Here is a 10,391-nt window from a genome sequence, read left to right on the forward strand (position 1 = left end):
TTTCTGATTTCAACCTTTCTAACCTTTCAGCCGCTCTAACCAGAAGAAATATGTTAATTATGTGAAACTTGAAATATTGAAAAGGTCAAAAAACCTACAGAAGAGGGAGATGTAAATTATATGTCTTGAGACAAATGCATACGCATGTCAATCTTTTTGCATTCACTCCAATGCCAGGCTTATTTTAACCTCCTTCAGGCATGCACTTTACAGACTTCCACGTCACCCTTCACCTCAGTTCTACAGCTATTTTCTGGTCATTGCTACTTGCAGCTTCCTTTGCACCAGCTGGACTTTTCAGCCTCTTTCTAGGCTATGCAATAAGGAAGGAACCACAACATAAAGATGCTGGAGATGATGCGAAGCCTAGAAATGTTCCTCTGCCAGTGGGTCAGCAGAAAAGATGCCCCCATGTGGGAAAGTAGGGATGGAGATGAAGGCACCTGTCCACCACCCAGGATGTGGCTTGGCAGGTCTGCCCTGCCGTGTAAGTGCCAAGACCTTTCTCTTCTGGATCAGTTTTAAGTCAGATGGGGAGTGCCACCTGCTGGGTGACCTTCTGAAACTGAGTCATGGGTTTAAGATCAAGGTAATTGTAACAGGAATTTACATGAGCAAAAACTCAGCAAGGGCCTAAAATTAAAGAATTGACTAACCAGAGTCAGTGAGAAGGACAAATTGGTCTTAAGTAGCTCCCCTACAGTTTCATGGCCAGCTTGCTGTTGCTTTTAGTAATCCTCTTCTTGCATGCTGGTCAGAAATCTGTAGGGCTTGCCCTCCTTTAGGTGTAATCAAGCTTTTCAAAAAGGCAGCGTACAGACCCTACCTGCCTGCTTACTCTGTCATAAATTTTAGGGTTTGGCTCCAAGGTGTGATACCATTGTCTTTTTAAATAAAGGAAAAAGAAATGTTAATCGGCTCTTGATGAGGTGTTATACCTATGTATATCAAAGTCAATAACAAAATATTCTGCGTCCTCCTAGAGATCTTGAAGGAATTTTCCACAGTTCACTCAGTATAACAGTGAACAATCAATGCATGAGATAGATCAAAATCTTCTGAGCAGTGTGTTTTGTGTACACAAACCACTTTCTCATCCTGACTCCAAGATTCTTAAAAGTGGGGAGACTTACAGCACAGACTAAGAAAGGCAGAATTCTGCCTTGTCCGGGCACAGTACAAAAGACTAATTTTATAAATTGCTTTAAGTTTTTCTTTCTATTTAGTCTCTTAAATATACCTCAGAAAGCTGGCCTAAGGAAGTTTAAGAAATAATTTGATGCCTAGAAAGTGTTGCAAGTGGTGTACGGAAGATGAATTTCTGTTATTTTCCCTGTTATGGGAGGTATTCTGAACTAAGGTGAAGGTACAAAATGTGGCAGTCTATAACCAGATATGGGCAGCTATGAGACATCAGGTACAGCACAACCTCTACCTAAGAATAACTAAGATTTCCAAACAATATTATGCTTGATTAGTTAATGAAGCTCACATTACACATGAAACCTCAACTGTTATCTGCTGATATTTGGGGGTAAAAGCCAAACCAAAATGCCAAAAAGTATTAATACTGAAAAAAAATTGGAAAACTGCAGATGGAACTGAATTAAAAGTGTGGTAAAATCCCAGAGAGTCCATACCTGATGATAGATCTCAATAGGCCAGTGAAGCCCAGCAAGGTCTGCAGTGAGTGCCCTGACTTCAGAATCAGAAAGGAGACTGCCCAGAAAAAGTCTGTCAGGGACTGACTTGCCAAAAAATCCACGTTGGAAATGGGGAGGTTATCACTTAATTAAATTAACAGTGCCACCATTTCACAATCTGACTGCCTCCTGACAAGAGAAAATGGTCTAAAACGTGCCAAAGTACTCCTTGGAGAGCTGAGTGGAGTTAATTAATCAACTTCTGTCTGAAGCACAGGACACAGCAGCAAATGTGTCTGCAGCATAGGGTAAAGCAAGAGCAAAATCACATATGCTAGCATTAGTTTAGGTGTTTAAGATGATGGTCAATGATCAAACATCAAAAAGATTTTGGTTCTGTGGCCAAATAAAAACAAGGAGACTATCCTGCTGAGAGGATTTCAAAGGAGCTACCTACAAAATGATGGAGTGTAATTGGGTGAGCCAGGCTGTTCATAACAATATGGTGGTGTTGGGATGAGAGACAATGGTCATAAAACGAAAAAGGAAAATTCCAGACTAGATAGAAGGAAAAGCTTTTATCAGCTGAAACAGATTGCCTGGTTATGAGGAGAGTGTGCTGCATCCATCCTTTGTTTTCACAGTAATGCCCAGAAAAGCCTGGTCTGTCATTATAGCTAATGTGAGCAGGAAGTTGAACTAGATGCTTCCAAGGGTTTCTTTCCATCAGAATTTTGTGTGAGTCTAAGATTATATTGTACTGTGAAAGCAAATATGTGAAAAAATATTTATACTCTAAGTAATCTGCATGAGAGGACAAATGCTTTAAAAATTGATTGGCAGAAGAAGAATTAGATGTTATGATGAGAAAAGCAAAAAGAACACAGTAAAATTTCATTATGTAAGGATTATACAAGCATTCAAATACCTCTGCTCATGTAGCAAGATCACACAAGAATTGAAATACTTCAGCTGACAAGCAATGATTGTGAATTGCAATATTAGTTTAAGTGTTAGTGGTCAATATGAATAGAACAATAAATTGCAAAACTGCCACAACAGGAATATGCTAAATAATCTGCAATGTCAAGTTAATCATTGAACTAGATGATGATTAAGCAAGTCACAGTACATGTCAGATTGGTGGCTAGCAAGGAGGGCAAAAGAACAAGTATTGCACAGAATGAAAATGAGATTTCTTGGGAGACTTCAGCATAAAAGGGCAGATATGCAGAGAAATTCTAATCACGGTCTAGGGAACTCCTTTCACAGAACAGCTATGTGAAATGAAAGTTTGCATAATGGCCAAAAAAACCCCAAATTAAAAAAGGTTAAAGAAATCACAGGAAAGTACTGAAAGAAATTATAGTCAACTTGAAAGTGACGAATGAGATCTGCTGGCTCCAACACTAGAATAATATACTTAAGTTAATGTACCTGTATAGCACCTGAGAAAAGAAAATAGTATGCAATAAAAGTCTCATTAAAAATAATAGTCAGGGATATAAATCAAGACAGAATTTCACCCCTGGGTTTTGTTCCAAAATGTTGATAATCTTGAGATGCAGTCTAGGACATCAATTTTTTTTTTGAGTATTCTTGCTCTTGCTGTTGTGCTAATAAATGCTATGGGGATATGTAGCTCCAGTCTGAATACAACAGATGATAATGCAAAGGAAAAAGACCAAAGAAAACACAAATATGAAGATTCTCATTTTACCTGAGAATATGAATATTCTAGAAGGGTCCCATTGACACAGGACATTGACACATTTTCTTGCATTTAACCTCCCGCTCCTGAATTATTATTATTATTATTAGTAGTAGTAGTAGTATTTTCAGCTCGTCCATCTCCACTGAACTTTCCCCTTTTTCCTTTCAGCTTTTCCATCATTATTTTCTAGTAATTTTTAAGGTATCATTTATAATGTTTTAAACATCACAAATCAAAATGAAATTTTGAAAGTTGATTTCTGCTTGAAATGGGAGTCTAGGTGCTATAATTTCTTAAAAAGCAAAACATTTCAAGGGCTGAGCTCATGGTTTCAAAGACAGCTATGTTGTCTGGCAGTGAGTTCCCAGGGACTCTAAGCTTTCACATGCTGAATTGCACTGTCCTGGAAGGATAGAGATCTTGGTAGTCAGGAAGCAGCAAGCATCTGAAGGGCCAGTTGATGAAAACTCTGGGATCCTCATGGCTAGATCAGCAGCCAAAGTCTAAAACCCGCTTTGTGAAAAGGCCAAACAAGTGTCTACAGAGATCAACATTCCCCAGGATATTTCTATTTTCAGCAGGTTAGTTTTCTTTGACAGAAAAACTGCACACCAGAAAATATCCAGCTGTCATTCTCACCTTATTATCATTTCTGCACAGTGGGCCTGTACACACAAAACACATAATTTTATCCTGTCTTCTGCTTCCAGCTTCACAGATCGTACATCAGCCTCTGCTCAATGCCAAATCTGCATTTACCTAGACAGTCTGGAAGCCTATTTTATTGTAGCATACATGAACCCTTCTGAATTCTGCAGAAGACGCTCTGGGTTTTGTGCTAATACAAATTTTTCCTTGTCATGATGTTGGGAAGCAGGCATTCAGTAACCACACTGACATCTTGCTCTTCCCAAGACAATCTTAGGGCAGGACATCAACAGTTCATGCTGTATATCACAGCAAGGGATGTCATACCCAGTGGTGCTTGAGGGCAGCTTTGCAGGGTATGAAATGAAAGACAAATAAAGGCCAACAATACCCTCCTCCCCTCTGCCAAATAAAACAGCAGCTTAAGAACTAGAAAAGAGATGTTCAATTTTCTTGTGTGGTTACAGTACGTTTGTTCCTTAACAGTAATGACCTTCTTCTTGGAACAGAGAAGTTATGGTCTCATATTAAAGAACTGTGGTTTTCCGCTTAATTTAGCAAAAAAAAAAAAAATAAATAAATAAAAATAATTGATGTCAAAGTTTTGGGATGGTATTGAACCTGGTTGATAAAGAAACCATAACATATCAAACTTAAAATCTAAGAGATACAAGATGGAAGGATTATAAATGAGGTAGATACAGAACAGAAAAGCTGAGTGCAAAAATGGGAGAGACTTCTGGGGAAATATAAGAATTCTAACACCAGGCCCCTGCCTTAAAATAATACTTAATTGTATGGCCTCAAATATTTTACAGTGGGGCGCTTTTTTTTTAAATTAATGTTCTCATGCAAGTAAAAAGTGCAGAAAATAATCTGTAATATTTTTTTATTTGATTAAAGGATCCTGTGTTGTTTTTATCACTCCAGCAAAAGTTTAGTCTTAAAGAAAATTCATATTACTTAACTTATTCAGTGTTTTCATTATAAGCTCAACTCCTTGGGGCTCTGCTGACAGAGAATAAAAATACATTGATTTCATGATTCTTTAGATAACATAAAAATGTGCCATAGTCACTTCAGAGCTTCAGTGCTTACGTCTAGACAATACAGAGCATGTGTATTTGCCTTTATATAATACTCAAACATCTAAACTAATCAAATTTCAACAACATGAAGAGTAGAAGGTCCCCTGTGGGATTTATTTTCATGGTAAAATCATGGTCCAGTTACATTTTTCATCTTTTTATTTGCTTACTTGTTCTTTGCTGATTTTTATACAATTCCATTATTCCAAGATGAACCAAATTTGCTTGTAGTTCACTTTTAAGTGACTTTTAAACTATTAAACCCCAAAATTATATACATCATTTGGATTTCCCCAGCAAAAATCTGAACATCTGCACAAACCATATTTTCCTTTAGAGTACAATATGGATTACCTCAAACCAATATTTGATGTCCTATTTTGATGGAAATATCTAGACAAGCATTAACATCACTAGATGTCACTAAACCGTCATTTCCTTTGCAAAGATTCTACATAATTGTTTTCCATTTGGTAAGACATTCATATTTCAGTAGTTTAGCTTTCATCTCCAGATACGACTTTGTCTCCTGTCACAGCTTTGCTTGTCACCTACGTCGTGTGTAAACCTTTGTGCTCTACGTTTCAGTTTTGGGGAGCTTTTCTGGTCATTGTGCATAACTCTGTGTGGGGGCAGGTAAAGCCTTCTTGTGGGTTTGTTTTTATAAAGTGCTCGGTTTTCACATACTCCAAGTAACACCAAAACTTTCATTCGTGCTACCTTAATGTACTTTTTAAAACTAACATACTAAAAATTTTCTCCCTGTTGAGAATATGTAGAGAGACTATTCACATCTAGATTTCGGGAAACTTGTTTTATGTTTCATGTGTACCAAACTACATATTCTGCTGAAGCTTTTTAGAGGAAGCAGCAAATGAATTTGCAAGAGCAGAAGGGCAGCCATGCCTACGGTTCTCATGTCCTACTTTTCACTAGTTGAACAGCATTGCCTCTTAACTGGAATTCCAGGAATCAGCAACGGGCAGGTATCTTGTTCTTTGTTGTCAATACCCAAATAACTCACTTTCATGCCATGCTCAACCCCAACAAAAAAATTGGCATGTGCCAGCATACACAGTGGTGCCACAGCTTATTTAGAAACAATCATCTGGGTTTGTGTCTTGCTTGCTGACACTGGAAGTGCATTTGCCCTGAATGCAGATGCTCAGTTTATCCAAGTGTAATCATTTTAATGCACTGCCTCTGCCTGAAGAATGCATTGCTGCTGCCTTGCCACCAGCCTCTGATTTGTTGTCTGTGTGGTGTGGAGCACACTTTCCTCACTTGATGGGGTTTTAATATAGCTGTGACTCTTATTAGTTCCCAAAGGTTACATTTCACCATATAGCTTTTTGATCCTTGTTTTTCCTGCCTGTTGGTGGCACACACATATCTTCTTCAATAAAAAACCAAAACTTTCAAACTAATCCTTTTTTATTTGATTGAAGGATCCCATGTTGTTTTTATCACTCCAACAAAAGCTCAATCTTAAAGAAAAGTCATATCATGTAACTTTTTCAGTGTTTCCACTATAAGCTCAACTCATTAGCATTTTGCCTTCCTGTTTAAGCTCTTAGTTTCACCTTACAGATCCTTGTATACCTTTGAAACCTCACCAAGACTTCTGACAATTTTTTTCTCCATTTTCAAGATCCAAACCATTTCTCTTCCACACATAAATTAGCCTGGTTCAGACAGCACTGGGAACATTTGTGTATCTTGGAAATTAGGCTTCCCCTCTAAAGAACTTTCATGGGCATACATAAATTCCTTTTAAATTTGACATTACTAGTGAGAGAATTATTCAGAATAAGCCCCCAAGAGCCCAGCTAGGGTTAAGTAAAGAATAGGTTCAAACAATACTTCTGAACTTCTAAGGACATTACTTTAACAATCTACTTCCAGAACTAAATGAGGAGGTGACAGTATCTCTTAACCAAATATTACTGACCAGCTTTTTGGGGGCAGAGGGGGAGTGTATTGTCATTATATCGCAAATATTCCATACTGTTGTCTCCTTATTGCACACGTTTCATACCTCCTTGAGGTTTCCCATGGGCAGCTCCTCTAAGCACTAACTCTTCCTGCTCCTCACTGCAGCCAGCTAACTCCAATCCCCCTCTCAACCAACCAATCCACTCTTTTATAGCACTCTTCTCATTGGTTACAGCTGCAGCCTTAAAATCAGGCCTAATCTCTAATAACTGGCTCAGCTGCAACTCCTTAGGGGTAAGATTACTTTCTATACTACCTTTATTTTCTTATATTCTATCCCCCTACAAATGTGCTCCAAAAATATTTTTTAGAAATGAAAACATAAGAGAAACAGAGAACTCAGATTCAAGCATGAAGTTTTCAAGGAACTTAAACTCATTAAAGAAGAGGCATTCATCCATATATAGCAGCACTCTGAAGGAGGTAATCTGGTACCTACTTCCCATTTGATTGAGCACTTATTTGGAAGCGTTTCTGGGTATTTTTGTTCTCTAACAAGATTAATCCTTCGCACAAATACACACCTATATTTTAAAAACCCAGTTATTTTCACACAAAAGCTTGTCTGGTGCTAACAGCTGTAGGGAAATATTTTTAAATCTGTGCAAATTAATGTCAATAAAACATCCCTGAAGAGAAATCCATTTTCCTTAATAGCTTCCAGATGTAATATTAAGAACAGGGTATCCATGAAGCTGATCGATGTAATTTATATTTGGAATATTTTCTTCTTTGTGTTCACAGGTCACAGAATGGATGAGGTTGGAAGAGACCACAGTGAGTCATCTGGTCCAACCTCCCTGATCAAGCAGAGACTTCCTGGAGCACATGGCACAGGATTGAGTCCAGGTGGTTCTTGAATATCTCGAGTGAGGGAAACTCCACAACGTCTCTGGTTTATCTGATCCAGTGCTTGATCACCTGCACAGTAAAGAAGTTCTTCCTCATGTTCAGGTGGAATTTCTTGTGCAGCAGTTTCTGCCCAGGACCTCCTGTCCAAGTGCTCAGCACCCCTGAGAACAGCCTGGCTCCATCCTCTTGGCACCCTCCCTCTGGATGCTTGTAGAGGTCCCCTCTCAGTGGTCTCTTGTGGTGGTACTACACAGCAGTGCAGTGCTGTAAAAGGCCATGTATCCTGAATTCCACAAGCTACTTTCTCAGAATGAGAGACCTATGAAACTGATGCTTATAAGAAAAAATTACAGGAGCTGTTGCACTTTTATAAATGCAGTACTGACCTGGGCAGGAAATTTCCATTCAGTGAATTACTGTGAAGAGGTCCTTTGATCCAAAAATTTAACAAAGATTTTTGCTTATGCCAAGTGGGAGATGCATGGGTTTCAGAGCAGAAGCACTCATCTTTTCCCTCAGAAGTTCCAGATGGGCTCAGCATATTTTGCACCAATGAAGAAAAAGGAAGCCATTTTTACACATTTATTAGGAATACTAAACTCACAGCAAGCAAGATCTCTTTGCATCAGCAAAGCTTTCACCACCATTTTTTCTGTGAAGTTGTGTCCAATTTATTGCTGATTTACACTTTTAAGAGTACTTAAGCAATATAAATTATTGTCTTTTATTAAAAAAATAAGTGAACAAATTGTTAGAAATATGGCTAATCTTTTAAAAGTTAAAAGATTTAAAAGTTGTCCGAAAACAACAGATCATTTAGGATTAGGAATATTTTATTGTACTTTTGATGAAGAAAACAAGGCATACCAGGACACTGTTTATACTGTTAAAGCATTGTACTAATGCCTCAAATTACATTCCTCTGGGGAATCTTTGTGCATCTATATTTTGTCTTTGCTCTGGTCCATTTCCATAGCAACATGTTTGTTCCTATGGAGAATCTGGGTGAATACTTTCAAATTGAGCCTGAAAGTTTTGAAACAAGGTTACAGTTGTCTACAAAATAATTATGAACACAAGTAATTTAAAAAACCTAAAACTTAAACATAATTTTGCCATTGTTTCTTTTACCGTACTCTAGGCATGATTAGCTCTGAACAATCCTTTGATCTCTTTCCCATGATGTCCAGACTGGGAGCAGGCTTATCCACATGACTTCAGCAGCTGTTATAAAATCTGGTAGGGAATTTTTTGTTGCAATTTCAATGGCTCACTGTATTCACTAATTATGTTGTTATATACACACACACACATTCCAAATTTTTACTCAGAAGCTGGGATCTCCACTTACAGAAACCCCTAATAAAGAAAAATCCCATGAGGAGACAGGGGAAAAGAACAGGGCAAGATGACTTTAAAATTACTTTCAAAATAATAAAGCTCATTTTAGAGGATCTCTTTAAACTCTAGCCAGTACCACTTCCTGTTCATACTTGTCACTGTCCACTCTTTCGACTCAGGAAAGATGTTATAGCTGAAAACCATTTATTGCTGCAAGATAATAGTGCTAAAATAAGTTTTTTAAAAATAGTTAACTGTTCTTTAGCAATATTTCTTCATTTATTCAAATGCATGCACTCAGAAAAATAAATAAAATTGAAGAGTTTGGGTTTGGGTTTGTTTTTTTTTAAAGAGGATATTTTCATCAGAACCTGCTGGAAAATGAAATTAATTTTGAAAAATCAAAGGAAAGAAAACTAAAAAGAAATACCCCTAATTACATATTGTGGGTATCATGACTTTTCATAGAGCAGTAGGTCTCTTAAGTCTAGTTGTAAAATGATCCAGCTTGGTTTTCAGTCAAATAATTTTAGGAATTCTCTTGGAATTGCCAAATTTGTCTGACCAAAGTTACCTTTCCTGCAACGCACAAAATAACAAGACAGAAAATGCTGTGTGTAAACTGGCCTAAAAGAAAGGACCCCTGTTTTGCTTGATTTGGCTTGATTGGGCAGGTGGTGTCAGCCTATTGAATCCAGCTTAGATTATGCCATTCATACAGCTTGGAAAATTACTGCTGCACAGATTGAACAATTTTGCAATATTTTGAGGCAGACCCAACATCTGCATCATCTGGAGATAATGATGCTTTCATTCTCTATGCCAGCAATTCAAGCCTTACATGTGATAGTCAGAAAGTTTTCACAGATGGTCCATTCCAACCTGCTCTTTTTCTGCTTCCCCTGGGTTTGTGCTTTTTTTAGGCATTTCCCATCTGCCTGCTTTAAAATCCTTAAATAGGTGGAATTTCTCGTGAAAGGAAGGAATACATTTATCCTGCCTCCAAATTCTTTCCCAATGATGCCACGGGCACATTAGAGCTGGCACGCCCATACTTTGAAAAGAAGCATAAAGTTAAAAAGAAAAATATGGACCTGTTTTATATAATAG

The sequence above is a fragment of the Melospiza georgiana genome, chromosome 1 (assembly GCF_028018845.1).
Source record: "Melospiza georgiana isolate bMelGeo1 chromosome 1, bMelGeo1.pri, whole genome shotgun sequence".
Lineage (NCBI taxonomy): Eukaryota > Metazoa > Chordata > Aves > Passeriformes > Passerellidae > Melospiza > Melospiza georgiana.